The sequence below is a fragment of the Bison bison genome, unplaced genomic scaffold (assembly GCF_000754665.1).
Source record: "Bison bison bison isolate TAMUID 2011002044 unplaced genomic scaffold, Bison_UMD1.0 scf7180017864533, whole genome shotgun sequence".
Taxonomy (NCBI): Eukaryota; Metazoa; Chordata; class Mammalia; order Artiodactyla; family Bovidae; genus Bison; species Bison bison.
The window spans coordinates 7625308-7643951 of NW_011495082.1; the positions used below are offsets into that span (position 1 = coordinate 7625308).

At 36.4% G+C, this 18644-nt stretch overlaps 1 long non-coding RNA gene across 3 annotated transcripts in view; it reads right to left on the minus strand.

Moving 5' to 3' along the window:
• LOC104982517 overlaps nt 1-18644 on the minus strand; it is a 157609-nt gene that overhangs the window by 37486 nt on the left and 101479 nt on the right. For all 3 annotated transcript variants that reach the window (XR_824516.1, XR_824514.1, XR_824515.1), the window contains one exon: nt 3041-3117. This is a non-coding gene — a long non-coding RNA (uncharacterized LOC104982517). The remainder of the gene's footprint in view (nt 1-3040; nt 3118-18644) is intronic.

The window sequence follows — 18644 nt, forward strand, 5'->3', positions numbered from 1 at the left end:
ACGACAGAGGATGAGATGGCTGGATGGCATCACTGACTTGATGGACGTGAATCTGAGTGAACTCCGGGAGTTGGTGATGGACAGGGAGGCCTGGCGTGCTGTGATTCATGGGGTTGCAAAGAGTCGGACACGACTGATCGACTGATCTGATCTGATCTGATGACTACATCTGAACTACAATGACAAAGTTGTGCAGAGTAACAAGATTTAAAACAGAGACTATATGGCCCACAAAACCCAAAATATTTACTATCTGGCCTTTTACAGAAACAGTCTGCTGACTCCTACTTACAATAAATTTCACTAAAACTTCTAAAATAATATTATCACCTTGTAGACTATTAATAAACCATTAATAAAGCTTTCCTGGCTTTAATATACTCAAAACTTTGTAATAAAGTGCAGTGCATTTAATCTCACAAAGATAATGGCTCATCTAATGGCTCTTTCATCTGTCCTCAATAGTGAATGGATGTGGCTGGGAAAAGTCTGACAGGAATGGCTATACAAAATAATAAGCAAAATCTAACTCTTTGTAACAAACTGATAAGTTTAAGTATATTACTTGCACTTCTATATTCTAGGCTTAATGAAAAAGATAGGAAGGCAGGATATTAGGTTCCCCGTTCAGCCTCCACTGACTTCATTTCCACTGGTCTCTAGAAGTACTAATTAATAATATCTTTCTAGGAAAACAGTACCTTATAGCACTGTAACATTCTTCCAAAGGTAAAATAGAACTTGAGTAGTGTTATCCAGTGGAGGCTATCCCTGAACAACTACTTCCTATCCGAACCGAAGTGTTTATATTAATAAATGCAACTGGATAAGAATTCTCCTGCAACCTAGAATTCTCCTGATACCCTGCATCTCTACTTTCATTTGAAAAAAATACTCCTCAAGGGAAGTAAGTCCACATTGCTTCCCTGCTCTCGACCCGCTAAGAGTAATGACTTGCCATCACACTTAGAATAAAGTCCAAGGGCTTCACTGGGGTCCCGATTAGGCTGTACTGTGCCTCTGCCTAACTCTTAACCTCATTTCCTACCACTCTCCTCCTCTACCCACTGTGCTTCTTACTAACTCCTGAAGACATCAAACATAAGCCTCTGCATTTGAGTCATTCCACTTCCAGCTACACACTTCCGATATGTAGCTGGTCTGGGAAACTCAGCTACATTTCCGATATGGGAAACTCATATGGTTTGTTTCCTCACTTCAGATTTCTGCTCAAGTATCACCTCCACAGAGAAAACTTCCTTGACTGCTTTTTCTAAAGTAGGATACTATGTTATTCTCTACCCATTTAATCTGCTTTTTTTCCCCTACAGCAAATCAAATACATATTTACTCATCTATTGCAATATATATATGTGTGATGAGGACCAAGATTTCATCTCATTAACTATTTTATCCCCAGAGCTTAGAACACTGCCTGGCAACAGTGAATTATCACTGACAGGGAATCTATTGAATTAACTATGTGAAAGATTTGACTATTCAAGGAAAGCTTTCAGCAAATGCAACTGACGGTGGAATGAGAAGACCAGTAATAGTAATGGTGGTCATGTGAATCTAGAATACTCACAGATGGAAAGGTAGAAGGCTGAAGGAACTAGATTAGCATCGGAATTAGAGTAAGATTTTTAATAGCTAGAGGATAGTAGGCAGGATGGAAGGAAAAAGAATGACACCAGGCCACAGATGGTGGAAGCCTGAGAAAAATGGAGAAAAATCTCTTTTTATAATCCCATTCACTCCCTGTCATTCTCCTTCCTCTCACGTTTCCTCTAGCAATATTGCATGCTAAGTCACTTCAGTGGTGTCCAACTCTTTGTGACCCCGTGGACTGTAGCCTGCCAGGCTCCTCTGTCCATGGGATTCTCCAGGCAAGAATACTGGAGTGGTTTGCCATGCCCTTCTCCAGGGGTCTCCCTGACCCAGGCACGGAAGCCATGTCTCTTATATCTCCTGCATTGGCAGGTGTGTTCTCTACCGCTGGCGCTACCTGGGAAGCCCTTATGCACCCACTTTTGCCACCTCTCTTCCTTGTCCTCTTTTGCTTCCTCAGTCATAAATTGTTTTTCACTTGTATATTGCCTTCACAAGGTTTTTTCTTGTGAATCAGTGGCCTGAGTAAAAGAAAAGATCTCTAATGAGAAACTCTTAAAGAGTATATTTGATATTCTTTAGATGCTAAGAACACCAAAATCAGCATCAACATCAGTATCAGTACTGATGATCAGTACATTGATGATCAGTATCAGGTACTCATCATCAATGCAACAGACTGAAAAACAAACGTGAAGGCACTCCCTTTCACCTCCTACATCAAGAATCCCGACTGCTTTGGGAATTCATCTGTTTAATGTTCTTTTCTTCCTTCTCCAGAACATATCTTTAAAAGATAATCATCATTTTTAGTTTTACTGAGGTATAACTGACATATAGATAATTGCACATATTTTAATGTATATATTTTGATGAGTTTGGACATGTGTGCACACATCACCACAATTAAGGTACTACAAACATATCTAGACTCTCAAAAATTTCCTTGTATTCTTTTGTGGTTTTGTGCTGTTGTAAGAGCACATAAAGAAAATGAAAGTGAAAAACATGAGATTTATCTTCACCATTTTAAAGTGCACACTATCATATTTTTAACTATGGGCACTGTGTTGTACAACAGACTCAACATATTTGACTTCTATCCTCAAACTGCTTTTAAAACTTATGACACACCCACTAAAGTATGCTGGGCCTAAACCCTAGGCCTAGCATTACCTTGTTTTATTAAGTTGACCCCAGTGCTGATACAAGCTAAAACAAAAGAAAACTGACAAGCAGTCTCGTCAGACTCATAAATGATTGTGTATATGTGCCTCTTCTCAGCTCTCATCAGATGACACTGGGCTCGGTGTTCAACTCGACTCTTTGAAGGATAATTTCTGACACATTAGCAGCAGCCAACATAATAATATATATTAATTTCAGTCAAATACCTCTCAAAATATAATACCCCAGAACATCAACTTACTCATTTTAAATTCTTCCACAGGAGTCTACAGGAAGAACATGATCTCTGTAATCCAAAAGGAGTCTCGAGAAAATAAACTGTAAAAAAAAAAAAAAATTTAGGAGGAATTCATAATAAAGTTCATGTTTTGCCCATTAATTTTAGATACCAAAGAAAAATCAAAGCGAGGAGAGATGTTTTTAATACCAAGCATATTTACAAGTAACAAGGCATTAAGATTTATAAACTAACATGATCACCTACTTAAAGCTAATCAATATATTCAACAACAAACAAGATACTTGTCTTAAATGATTTATTCCATTATTTTGGTACCTATGCTGAAATTAATTCCAATTACAACTCTATATTCAAGACTTGAGAGAGAAAAAAGTTAATTACGCAGATTAAAAATCAAAAGCCTAGAGTGTTAATCTCCTCTACACATACCCCTGTTTCATCTCTCCAACTCTCCAAACCCACACTCCCTGTCTCTGTCATTGTACATTCAAGCCCGTACTATCAAGTCCAATAGGGTTGGTGTGAAGTTAGTGTAAAGTATGTATAGCTAGCAGTGTGACTTTATTATTTGTTTTGCTTAGTTCCAGGACTGAAGAATGCCAATTTCAATGCAAAGGGTGGTCATTTGTGCATGTATATCTCTCTTCCCACTCCTCAATGAAGCTGTGACTTCAGTGACGTTCAAGAGTGCAAAATACAACAACTGTTTGTATTTATCCGTATTAATGTCACAATATATTTACTTTGGAAGGGATAGGTCCAAATTTAGGTTAGCAGCCTACTCTGGCTTAAAACAGAACATATCTCCCTAAGGCACTCTCCTTCTGAAATAATTCATTACCATAAAAGTTAAGTATTTACAGGACAAAAACCTGAAACAATAGTAAGAGCAACAAAACATTCTGCTTTTCATTTCCACTAACTTGGTGTTAATGAAATGTGACACTGCTATTAGCATAGTATAATATGAAAAGGTGTCCAATGTACAAAGATAATATGAAAACTCCTTCCCTGGTGGTTCAGACAGTAAAGAACCCGCCTGCCAGTTCAGGAGAAGCAGGTTCGAGCGCTGGGTCAGGAAGATCCCCTGGAGAAGGGAATGGCTACCCACCCCAGTATTCTTGCCTGGAAATTCCAAGGACAGAGGAGCCTGGCGGGCTACAGTCCATGGGGGTCACAGAGAGTCGGACACAACAGAGCATCTAACACTAATGACAAAAGCAAAACAAAAATAGTTCTCTTTCCTTTTCATATGCCCTTTGTGTTAGCTGAAAAGCATATGACCTTGTTATCTACATGCTAGAATAAAGATATAATATATATATAAAGATATATATAATAAAATTGGTTGCCAGTGTGCCTAGAAGGAGGCTTCAAAAATAACCAAGTAGAATTACTTTTCCCAGTGCTCCATAAATGATACATTATACAGGACTCAGTTCTTACTTCTCTGTGTTAGAAGCTGTACTAAATGCAGTTAAACAAGAGAAAAAATATCTAAATAACTCTCAGAAGTGGCATACATAGATATTAGATCTTTGTTGAAATCTCAAAACTTAACATTATCCAAAGGTTTAAATCACCTTTAAAACAGTATTAAAATTCTAAACTCATGTTGTGTTTATCTTTTTTTAAGTAGATGTATATTCCTAGCAACATGTTTGTATCTGATGCTACTCATATACATAAAAGTATATAGTCATTTTAGGGATTAATAGAAAACCAGACATCTGCACAGAACATTTCCCTCATTAGATATTATCATGTTAGCAAATTTTCCCTATTTTTTATTTTACTACAAAATAAAATGAGCTGATTTTTACCCTCAAGTTTCTCTATAATGTATACTGCCAATAATGCAAATATTTTAATGGCACATTAGAAGAATCTCATTTTCCTCTAAAAATCACTACAGCATTTAGCCCTGAAGAGACCTAATAACACATACAAAAAAATCAAGATATGACTATGGCACACTGGCATACCAGTTACCACTTAACAAATATTACTTTAATCACTACTTTTAAACTAAAAGCTATCTTTTCTTAAAATCTCAGTCAAGATCCCATCGGTCATTAGAATGTTATTTGGCCTCTTCCTAAATAAGTGCCAAATTGAATCAATTACACAAGAATCAATTAGCAAAAAACTATGTACAAATCAACTGTCTTAACTACCAGCCAAACTGTATATTCAAAAAAGTAACTCTCTTCTGTCAGAATGTCACATTTGGGGTTCATGGGGGTATAAACTGATACCTTTCTAGAAAGCAATTTGGAATAACATTTATAAAATATTACTGTTTATTTTCTTTGACCAGTAACTCTATTCCTAAGAATTAACCTAAAGAAATAATCAGAAATAAAGTTTATATATATATATAAAGATGTGTATTCCAACCTGACTTACTAGAGCAGAAGGACAAAAAAAAAAATGCAAAGCTCAAAACAAAGCTTAGATTTAAAATAAATACCATGCAGCCATTTAAATCACAATTATGAATAAAATGTTATGACTTAAAATTCTCAGCACACATACATAAACCATACCAAAATATTTACAGCAATTACCTGTGGTTGGCATCATTATAGGTTATTTTTATATACCTCTTTTGTATTTTCAGGAGCTAATACTGCTATTCAAGAATATTTTAATATCCTATACTGAACTATTATAAACTAAGGGGTTTTGTTAGAAGTCATTTCAGTGACAGTCATAGACCATTTCACAAGCACAGAGAAGAAAAGATGGCTGGTCAAAAGTAGATGACTGTCATCAGCTAGCTTTTCCTCAAGCACCAGGAATACTGCTATAGTTCCCCTGCTAATATCCATCAGTAATCAAATTAGTAGAGCACTCATGTTAACAATTTGTATTTCCATCTGAGGGTGAATTTATTTAACAGATAGCTGTTTTTCCCAGTAAAGACAGTTAGTACAACAAACTTGCATGGGATAGGAACAAATATTTACTGAGTAAGTTAACTGCTGCTGCTGCTAAGTCACTTCAGTCGTGTCTGACTCTGTGCGACCCCACAGACGGCAGCCCAACAGGCTTCCCCGTCCCTGGGATTCTCCAGGCAAGAACACTGGAGTGGGTTGCCATTTCCTTCTCCAATGCATGAAAGTGAAAAGTGAAAGTGAAGTCGCTCAGTCGTGTCCGACTCTTCACAACCCCATGGACTGCAGCCCACCAGGCTCCTCCGTCTGTGGGATTTTCCAGGCAAGAGTACTGGAGTGGGGTGCCATTGCCTTCTCTGATACGTTAACTGACATGATGCTAAAAGCTTTTCTGTTGTTGGTGGTGTTCAGTTGCTGACTCTTTGAGACCTCACAGACTATAGCCCGCCAGGCTCCTCTGTCCTCCACTATCTCCCGGAGTTTGCTCAAATTCATGTCCACTGAATTGGTGATGCTATCTAACCATCTCATCCTCTGCCACCCTTTCTCCTTTTGCCTTCAATCCTTCCCAGCATCAGGTTCTTTTCCAGTGAGTTCACTCTTCAAATCAGATAGCCAAAGTAATGGAGCTTCTACAACAGCTCTTCCAATGAATATTCAGGACTGATTTTCTTTAGGGTTGACTGGTTTGATCTCTTTACTGTCCAAGGGACTCTCATGAGTCTTCTCCAGCACCACAATTTGAAAGCATCAATTCTTCGGCACTCAGGTTTCCCTGGTGGTTCAGACAGTAAAGAATCAGCCTGCAACGCAGGAGACCTGGGTTTGATCCCCTGGGTCGGGAAGATCCCCTGGAGAAGGGAACGTATACCCACTCCAGTATTCTGGCCTAGAGAATTCCATGGACAGAGGAGCTTGGTGGGCTACAGTCCATGGGGTTGCAAAGAGTCAGATACCACTGAGTGACTTTCACTTTCAACCTTCTTTCAACTCTCACATCTGTACAAAACCATTGGGAAAACCAAAGCTTTACATACTTCAACACTTTACAGATTTCATTTAATCCTTGCAATATTGTAATGTAGGTATTATTATTTTTCAGAGGAGGGAACTGAGGCTCAGAGAGGTTAGGTAACTTATCTAAGTACACAAAGCTAGTAAATAATGACACTAGAATTTGAACAAGCTTTTCCATATACAGAACCTTCTAAAAATATCAGTGAAGGAAATAGTTAAACTGTAATGATGGGATTATTCATCCTGCATCAGATAATGCCCTTGAAAATATTTCAATTGTAAAACACTAAGTAAATAATTTTGAAACAGCCAATAGCTAATTCATTGAACATTAATAATAAACAGACTCCACATAGCCAAGAGAAAAGAAAATAAATGCTTCAAGTAATATTCAATAAGATAATGCCTAACATTAACTGTGTCTGGAAATTATAGGTGTTCAATAAATACAGTATTGAACCAAACTAATTGAGATTGGCTGATAAAAACAAAAATAGAAACAAATGTCTATCACTTTCCAAAAGCTATATGAACACACTCAAGTTACAAAAAATTAAATTTATTAAATTATAATATAATAGGGACTTCCCTGGTGGTCCAGTAGGTTAAGAATCCACCTTCCAAGGCAGGGGACATGGGTTCTATTCCTGCTTGGGGAACTAAGATCCCACAGGCCTCAGGGCAGCTAAGCCCACATGCTACAACTACCAAGCCCACGCACTCTGGAGCCTGCGTGCCACAAGTAAGACCTGACACAGCCCCAGATAAATAAATATTATAATATATAATTAATTTATGCTAGACAACTGTTTATCATTAGGTAGAAAACGGAGAAGGGATTATATATTACAGAGTAAACATAAATCCCACACACAATGATGCATTTAGCTCCTAATAAATTAACACAACTTGATTAAGGATCTAGAAAGGAGATAAAATAATTGAGAAAGTTTCTATTTTAACTCTTAAAATCTAACCACTAAAAATTTTAACCTCAATGCTACTTTCCTTTAAATGAAGCATTCTAGGGACTTCTAGAAGGTTCCTGTTTGGGTAAAACTATTAGAAATCATAGCTTTTAATAATTTAAATAATCTGTTAAAATTCTGCTAACAAAGTCAGAGTTAAATGGCTATGGTTTTGGTTCACAAACACATGATATGAATAATTTTTGCCTATTTTTAACAATATATAAAACCTCTACCACTATACCATTAAGATAATTAAACTAAGTTAAAGCCCATGTGTTCTATAAACTTCCTAAGGTCAAAAAAGATGATTAAACTAAGTTAAGGCCCATGGGTTCTATAAACTTCCTAAAGTCAAAATCGTTGCTGGCAAAACACTAAGGGTCAGTTTTTCAAAAGCCAAAATAGACAAAGGAATTTAAATTGCTACAGATAATCACGGAGCAAATTTGGACTAAAGTAAGGAAAGTCCCGTGGACGGAGGAGCCTGGTAGGCTGCAGTCCATGGGGTCGCTGAGGGTCGGACACGACTGAGCAACTTCACTTTCACTTTTCACTTTCGTGCATTGGAGAAGGAAATGGCAACCCACTCCAGTGTTCTTGCCTGGAGAATCCCAGGGACGGGGGAGCCTGGTGGGCTGCCGTCTACGGGGTCACACAGAGTCGGACATGACTGAAGTGACTTAGCAGCAGCAACATACTAAATACATAAGTATACTTAAGCATATGTATATTTATATATTTATTTATACATTTAAATATTTGTGTTTATGTATATATCTATACATATATATAAGTAAATATTTATATCTATTTATATTTTTATATATTTATTTAATAATGCTATAGTACACTCTTAAAGACCAAAAATATACCCCTTTTAAGATAGAATGGAATTAAGACTGGGTGTGTTGATATTCCTGGAAAGTAGACCTATCTTGGGCTTTCCAGGCGGTGCTAGTGATAAAGAGCCCGCCTGCCAATGCAGGAGACATAAGAGACACAGGTCCAGTCCCTGGGTTGGGAAGATCCCCTGGAGGAGGGCATGGAAACCCACTCTAGTATTCTTGCCTGGAGAATCCCGTGGACAGAGGAACCTGGTGGGCTACGGTCCACAGGGTCACAAACAGCTGGACATGACTGAAGCAACTTAGCACACACAGCACAGACCTTGCTCAGCCACTATTCAAATTTAAACCCTGGCACAGTCTGGATAACCTATCATGCATAACCAAGAAATTAACTAGCACCGCCACCCAAGATCATTAGCAATGGTTTATTTTAAGCTTAAATGAGACTAACTTATAAAAATGATATTAGTATGCTTTATGTCTTCTTTGTAAATAACTGTAAATTATATAATCTAAATGAATAAACAGAAATAAAAGGTGGGTCCAAATTAGGATATTAATATTACCTATGGTTATTAAACAAAATAGAATTATAAATAAGATTAAAAGGATCAATAAAATCTGTTGAGTTAAAGCCATAAAATTAACCTCCACTAATGATCTAGTAATTATATTTTTCAGGCAATTTTTAAAAATAATTTTATTTATTTATGGCTGTACTGGGTCTTCATTGCTGCATGGGCTTTTCTCTAGTTGTGGCAAGCAGGTCTACTCTCTAGCTTCAGTGCTTTGGCTTCTCATTGCGGTGGCTTCTCTTGTTGCAGAGCATGGGCTCTGGGGTGCACAGGCTTCAGTAGTGTGGCTCCCAGCCTCTGGAGCACAGGCTCAGTAGTTGTGGGGCGTGGGCTTAATTGCTCCACAGCATGTGAGATCTTCCCAGATCAAGGATCAAACCTGTGTCTCCTGAACTGGCAGGCCGATGCTTTACCACTAAGCCACCAAGGAAGTCCCTTTGTCAAACAATTTTTATGTAAAATTGTTGGTCAGATTGAATACTTGTGCAAGATTTGTAAATACAGATAAAACTTTAAACAGTTCAGAGAGTAAAAGTGGTTAAAATAAGAATCATACAGTAATTTCTGAAAATGTGCTAATAACTTGTCACAGTGAGTCAGATGCTAAGGTTTTATCTTACTCATTGTTAAATTCCCAGAACCAAGTATAGGGTCTGCAAAACTACAAGTTGTTAGTTATAACAAACTGAGGTTACATCCTTTAGCAAGTTTTGCCAGATTATTTTTTAAGAAGTTAAGATTTCCCATCCTGAATATTTTAGTGCACGTATGAGTATGTGAATTTTTCTGGGAAGAGGATTAATATCTTTCATCAGAGATTCAAGTGACACCAAAAAGTTAAAAGCTACAGATCTAAACAAAATACGGACATGCTGAATGTAGGTCATCACTGTCAAACACAGAGAGGTAAGGTAGCTCTAGAAATAGTTCAGAAGAGAACAGTCAGCTCTGGAAGGAAAAGAATGGAGTTTTTTGGTAGTATTTTTTCATTTGTTTATTGCCCTTGTTCTTTTGCCTGTGTTGATCAATATTAGAAAATTACTACAATTCTTCATTTAATTCAGTTGCACAAATGTAACCACTGATATAGTTACAGTATAGCATACTTTAGAAAGGCACACTACTGTTATGAAGTTAAATGTACCTACAATAAGATGAACAAGTTGAGGTTACACATAATATCTTACCAGATAATTATCTTTAGAATCTCAAGTTTAACTTATTAATATTCTTTTTATTAATTCCTGTAACCCTTGCTTGCTATAACTGAGTAAAATAGTGACTAAACCTCACATGATAAAGTAAGCTGGATCTCCTATTAACTCTCTCTTTACATATAATTTAAAATCTTCTTTTAAAATTATAAGCGTACCTATTCTGTAGGTGAACACCACACAGCCCTGCCCCACCAAGCTTATTCTATGTGCCAATCCTCATGCCAACTGTAACTAAAATGCTGTAATTCCACATCATTACATTAAGCAAGAGCCAAGTTGCGGATTTTACACTGTCTGATTACTAAGATCACATTAGCTTACTACCAATGGTTTAGTCACTGCATCAACTATGGGTATTAAATCTCTGGATGCAATGAAAGTTAACAATGCTATTTTTATGTCATGCAAAAAAAATTCATTCAGTCTGTTTTCCCTTTTTGATTACAGTTCATTTAAGGGAAAAATGTTGCTGTATGGCTTGACAATGTTTTATGTGTCTTCGGCTGATAGAACACACAAAACGTTTGAATAGGCCCATTTATTTGAGCAGACGTATTAAATAATACTTTAAATGTGAACATGCATGTCATAAATTTTGTAGTCTCTTTAAAGTAGGATAAATCTGGTATTTAAAATAGTCTTTGTTCAAAGCCATTTTTTTTTCTAACAGTCATAAAGGGACTCTGATTTGTGCTGCATGAACAATGCCAGCATCATCATTTTAATGTTATCCATATGGGCTTCTAATAATAGATAAGAGTCTACATTTGTATTATATGTCTTAGAGACATTTAAAATCTAGATAAGGAAAGGCTGATTTCATTGGCCCCATAGTTAAAGGAAAGCAGACCCTAATTAAAAGAATTCTGTTCTGAATTAACTAGTTTGACATGTGCTAATTGACAGTTCCTGTGAAATGGTTCTAATTAAAGTCAATATGTCTTTTTCAATTAAAAGGAAATTAAGAATATACTAATATACATTAACAACTTAATCTGCCTTCAATATCCCATACATCAGCTGCTTTTTTCCCCCCTAACGTTATTGAAGAGCCATCTGACATGAATCATCTACTGTTTGCTTATGGTATCTCATTATTACTTCACACGAGCACAGGGGTAGTGTATGTCCCCTTGAGGAAGATGATAACCTGCACATGCTTTAATTTTAAGATCTCCCAACTCTTAGTTCATTAAAAGTAAACCCACCTTTTTGAATTCAAAAAATGGACACTCTTAGTAAGAATCTTTGCTAACTGAAAACAAAGACAAGTGTTCTCAATTAGTTGGTCTTTTACTATAGGCCTTAGAGGTAATTGCATTCTGCTGGAAAGAAGGCTGGACTGTTTTCATCATTTGGCTTGATTCAATGCAAAGCTTGATCTGAGCAACATACAACAGAAAACATCTTTCAAATTAGGTTCTGTTTCCCAAGAGAAACTTCGGGGAAATCTCAGGTGGGAATACTTCACATTGTATATGTAACAGAAAAATAGAAAGCAAGATCGCTCAAATGCCAGCACTAACAGAAGGCCCATCATATTCACTGAAAATGTAGCATTAGAGAAGCTGTTTATAGAAACATAATTAAATATTCAAATGTGCATTACCAAAGCTATGGTATTGGCAATGTTAATACTAGAGAAAGTAATATTAAACTCAAGCATCAATGTAAGTGAACACTGCATTAACATCACAGAGAGAACTATGGAAAAGATTAAAACTATTTGTTTCTTAATAGATCATTATAATTTCGATGTTTTAAGTATAATAAAAATATTTTTAAAGAAATTTTTTATACTATCCAGATACTATGTTCAGTCCTCTCACATGATATAGCTAATATTTTGATAGGCATTTTTTCATAACCCTCTTTTTCCAGCATTTAAATTCAACCATAGCAAACTATTTCACCTAAATTTACCAAAATTAGTCACGAATGTTTAATACAGATCAAAAAAAAAGGGAAACAAGTCATTTTCATTTTTATTCACTTACATTATTAAAGATTAAGCTTGCTAATACCTGTAGCATTGAGTATGTGTAGAAGAGCTGGACAGACAGTCAGCCTGCCAGTCAACCCAAGATCTCTTACTGAAAGTATTTTTTCCTAATATACTCTATTATTCTCTTCTGAGTAGTTACCAAAAACTTTGATGAGCATCACCATTTGTGGAATTCAACAGCTGAAGTCTAGTGAATTTTCAGAATAAGTAAATACATATTAACCCATGTTCAAAAAAGTACCTCCTTACATTATAATCAGATTCAAAAGTCCAAAAGCAATGCCACTTATCACCAAATATCAAGCCCCTGGTTTGATTTTCAGTCCTAGGATCCTGCTGCTCAAGCTGGTATAGACTGGAAAGGCTGCAGTGACATCACATACTCAGCTTTCTGAAATGGGAGAGAAGCCAATGCAGCAACTTCTCTGCCCAATGAAAGAGCATTGTCTGTAAGAGGCCTCCACAACATACGGCCCACACACAGCCATGAAGCAGTTGTTCATGACCCACCCACAGATTTGAGAAAGGGGAGCAAGCAGAAAGACAGACAATATGGCACCCATGTCAGCAGCAAGAGATAAGGCTGCCCCACAGACTCCACATCTCAGTTCACATGTTATAGTGACAATACTCCACATCTAAATTCACAATGAAAATCAATGTCATCTGTCAAGCCTTCCAACAAAGGCTTTCATTCACAGTATTGATGCTAGACTAGAATAAAAATTTCTTTAAAGGGAGGAGCTATATGGAACTGATACTAGGAAAACTCTGTAGCATTCATCTGACAGTTTATACTGTTCAAGCAAGTGATATTTATTGATGATTCTCATGGCTTATTTCCTCTGTAAGAACTTGTTTTCATCTTTTCCCTTGCTCCTGTCATTTAATTACCAATGAGTGACAATGAAACGTATTGCTCTTTTAAGAATGACCATGGAAGGGAGTGATATTATGGAAGATCACAGAGTATAAAGCTCTAGAGTCAGCCCCTTCACCAAAACAACTATTGAGCTGCAAGAACTGCTAGAATTTAGAACTCTGGCGTCTAATCGAACACATGGAGCATCCCAGGAAGTGCTTGACAAACAAAGAAGCCAGCAAATTTTCATGAATTGCAACATCATGCATAAGGACCAATAATCCTCCACTCCTGATTCAACCCTTTTAGCATCAAGGTGGACAGTAAGATCTTCTCCTTCAAAAAACCAGAGTTCTGTGTTTTGTGACCTGGCGGGTCACTAAGTGGCCAGCACAGAGGCTGGCCATTAATTCAAGCTTAATGGTTTGAACTGCTTCCCTGGCACCACTGAAGGAAGTTAAAGAGACAGAATTCCTTTTACACTTTTTAAACTCTTATTGTATCCAGGCATTTAAGGAAATTTCTGTCAGGTCACTAGCTGACCACAGAGATAACAGAACATAGACTTCAGTGACAACACAAGACTAGGAATATAGGCTTTTCAAAAAAAAAAAAATGTAGAAAAGTCACTAAACAAATGAACAACTGCAGACTTCATCATATAATAATAGTCTTTGGTGTAGTAGGAGAACCAGATTTTCAGAATTACAATATTCAAAATGTCCAGATCTCAACAAGATAATTACAAAGCACACAAACAAGTAGTAGGAATGCATCACTCATTCACAGGACATAAAAAGTAAGAAAGAAATTGATGGAAACCATCCTGAGGAAGCCCAGGCATTAACTTACAAGACTAAGACTTGAAAGTTACTGCTTTAAATATGCTAAAAGAGCTAAAGAAAACCATGGACAAAGAATTAAAATAAATTAAATTATTTTTAAAAATCAAAGTAGAAATTTGGTAATTGAAAAGTATTACAGGTAAAATTTGAATATTCACAAGACACATTCAACAACAGATTCAAGAAGGAGTCTTCAAATTTGAAGATAGGGCAACTGTTAACTGCCCAGTGTGAGGAGTAGAAAGAAAAAAAGGAAAAAGGCTTCAGAGACTTATGGGACACCATCAAACATATCAACATATATAGAGTCCCAGAAGGAGAAAAGAAAGGAAAAAAGGAAGAAAAAAATATTTGAAATACTATCCAAAAACTTCCTAAACTTTATGAAATACATAAATACACACATCCAAGAACCTCAACTGGAGAAGAGAATGGCAACCCACTACAGTATTCTTGCCAGGAGAATCCCATGGACAGAGGAGACTGCTGGGCTACAGTGCATTGGGTTGCAAAGAGTCAGACACGACTGAAGCGACTGAGCACAAGAACTTCAACAAACTCCAAGCAGGACAAACTTAAAGAAATCCACATCGTGATATATTATTATCAAACTGCTAAAAGACAAAGATGGAAAGAAACTTGAAAGCAGCAGGAGAAAAGTGATTGATCACATCAATGGCTTCTCAAATGGCTTCTCAAAAAGATTAACAGTGTATTTCTCATCAAAAATCATGGAGACCAAATGGCAGTAGAACAATATATTTAAAGACTGAAAGGAAAAACATGTCAACCAGGAATTCTGCATTCAGCAAAACAACCCTTCAAATACAAAGAACAAATTATGACATTCTTAGCTAAATGGAAGATAAGGGAATTCATTACTAGTTATCTACTCTATGAGAAATACTAAAGGGAGTCCTTCAGGTTGAAATAAAAGGATACTAGACAGTAACCTAAAGCTACATAAAGAGATAAAGAACAATGGTAAAGGTAACTACACAGATAAATATAAAACCTAATAATGCTATATTTTTGCTACGTAACTTCTCTTTTTTATTTCCTATTTCATTTAATAAACAAATGTATAAAACAATAATCATAAATCTATACTAATGGACATACAATGCATAAAGACACAATCTATGACAGTAATAACATAAAGGAGAAGATGGAGCCAGTTAGGAGTAGAGTCAACGTATGCTACTGAAGCTAACTTGGTATCAGTTCAAACTAGAGTTTTATAAATTTAGGATGTTAACTGTAATTCCCATGGTAACCACTAATACCTAAAAATATATGTAAAAAGAAATGGAAAGGGAAATGATATACAGAAAAAAAATCAAACACAAAATAAGTCAGTATTAGAGAATCTGAGGAACAACAAAAAATAATACAAAAAACAGCACAATTGCAGATATAAATCCTTCATTATCAGTAATTACTTTAAAGGTGAATGAGTTAAGCTTGTCAATTGGCAGAATATTTTTTAAAAAACATAATACAGCTATATGCAGCTTTTAAGAGATGCATTTGAGACCCAATGACACAGATAGGTTAAGAGTCAAAGGATGGAAAAAGAAACTCCATGCAAACAGTAACCAAAAGGAAGCCTGGCTACCTATATCAGAAAAAATTCATTTTTATAAACAGCAACCAAAAGGAAATCTGGCTACCTTTATTAATATCAGAAAAAACTGATTTTACATACAAAACTGTTGCAAGAGACAAAGAAAGACATTTTATAGTGAAGGATCAATGCACTGCTGCTGCTGCTGCTAAGTCGCTTCAGTCGTGTCTGACTCTGTAAGACCCCATAGACGGCAGCCCACCAGGCTCCCCCGTCCCTGGGATTCTCCAGGCAAGAACACTGGAGTGGGTTGCCATTTCCTTCTCCAATGCAGGAAAGTGAAAAGTGAAAGTGAAGTCGCTCAGTTGTATCCGACTCTTAGTGACCCCATGGACTGCAGCCTACCAGGCTCCTCCGTCCATGGGATTTTCCAGGCAAGAGTACTGGAGTGGGGTGCCATTGCCTTTAGAAAATATAACAATTATATATATATATATCAAACAATACAGCCTCATAATATATGAAGCAAGCAGTGACATAACTGAAGGAAGAAATAGTCTCCAATAATAGTTGGAAACTTCAAAAGCCCACTTTCAATAATGCAGAGGACATGTAGACAGAAAATCATAGTAAAAGACTTGAATAACATTATAAATCAACTACATCTGACAGACCAACATAGAACATGCCACCTAACAATGGCAAAACATATATTCTCACCTGCATGTAGAACATTCTCTAGAATAGACCATATGTTAGGTCATAAAAGAATTCTCAAACTTCAAAATACCCAAAATCATACAATGAGTGATTACAATGGAACCAACCACAATGGAACAAAGCTAGATATCAACAACAAAAGAAAAACTGGAAAACTCTAAATAACACTCTTAAGCAATATAAGATCAGGGAAGAAATCACTAAGGAAGTTAGAAAATACTTTGATATAAAAACACAATACACCAAAAACTTAGAGGATACAGCATAACCACTGCTCTAAGAGAAGTTTGTAGCTATAAACACCTCCACTAAAAAAAAGATTTCAAATAAACAACCCAACTACACACTCTAAGGAACTAGAAAAGAAGCTGAAACTAAACACAAAGCCATTAGAAAGAAATATTAGGGATTACAGCACAGAGAAACAAAATAGAGAAAAGCAGTAGAGAGAATCAATGAAACCAAAGCTTGTTTATTTGAAAAAAAAAAAAAAATCAACAAAAATTACAAACCTTTAACAAGATTAAGAAAAAAAGAAAGAAGATGCAAATAACTACTACTAACCTCACAGAAATCAAAAGGATTATAAGAAAATACTGTGAACAGTTTTATACCAACATGTGAGACAATCTAGATGAAATGGACAAATTCCTTGGAAAATGCAAGTTATCAAAAGAGAAGAAAGTCTTTTTTTCCTCACCATGTGGCATACAGGATCTTAATTCCCTGATCAGGGATGGAATCCATGCCTGCTGCATTGGGAGTGCAGACTCTTAACCGCTGGACCACAAGGGAAGTAAGTCCAAGAGTAGAAAACCTTAACAGACTTATAACAAGAGAAGAGATTGAATCGGTTAATAAAAATCTCCCCAAAAAGAAAAGTCAGGACCATATGACTTCAGAGGTGGGTTCTATCAAATATTTAAAGAAGAATTAACATGATTCCTTCTCAAACTCTTCCAAAAAACTGACAAAGCTAGAACACTTTATGAGGTCAGTAATACCAAAGATATAGTAACTAATACCAAAGATATCATAAGAAAACCGCAGATAAATATGTCTTATGAATAAACACACAAAATTCCTTAACAAAACAGTAGCAAGCCAAATCCAAAAGCACATTAAAGAAAATTATACACCATCACCAAATGGGATTTAGGTCAGGAATTCCATCGAGGTTAAACTTCTGAAAATCAATCAATGTAAAACAAACCCTATTGAGACAGTGAAAGGGGAAATAATGACATTATCATCTCAAAACACACAAATGGAACATTTGACAAAATTCTACACCCTCTCACGATAAAAAGACCCACAAACTGGGATAGAAGGGAACTTCCCTAACATTATAAGGAGAATTTATAAGGAATTCACAGTCATACTCAATAGTAAAAGAAGGAAAGCATTTCCTTAAGATCAGGAATATGACAGAATGTCACTTTAACCACTTCTACTGGACTGGAAGAAGCACAAGCTGGAATCAAGATTGCCAGGAGAAATATCAATAACTTTAGATATGCAGATGACACCACCCTTATGGCAGAAAGTGAAGAGGAACTAAAAAGCCTCTTGATGAAAGTGAAAGTGGAGAGTGAAAAAGTTGGCTTAAAGCTCAACATTCAGAAAACGAAGATCACGGCATCCAGTCCGATCACTTCATGGGAAATAGATGGGGAAACAGTGGAAACAGTGTCAGACTTTATTTTGGGGGGCTCCAAAATCACTGCAGATGGTGACTGCAGCCATGAAATTAAAAGACGCTTACTCCTTGGAGGGAAAGTTATGACCAACCTAGATAGCATATTTTAAAGCAGAGACATTACTTTGCCAACAAAGGTTCATCTAGTCAAGGCTATGGTTTTTCCTGTGGTCATGTATGGATGTGAGAGTTGGACTGTGAAGAAGGCTGAGTGCCGAAGAACTGATGCTTTTGAACTGTGGTGTTGGAGAAGACTCTTGAGAGTCCCTTGGACTGCAAGGAGATCCAACCAGTCCATTCTGAAGGAGATCAGCCCTGGGATTTCTTTGGAAGGAATGATGCTAGAGCTGAAACTCCAATACTTTGGCCACCTGATGC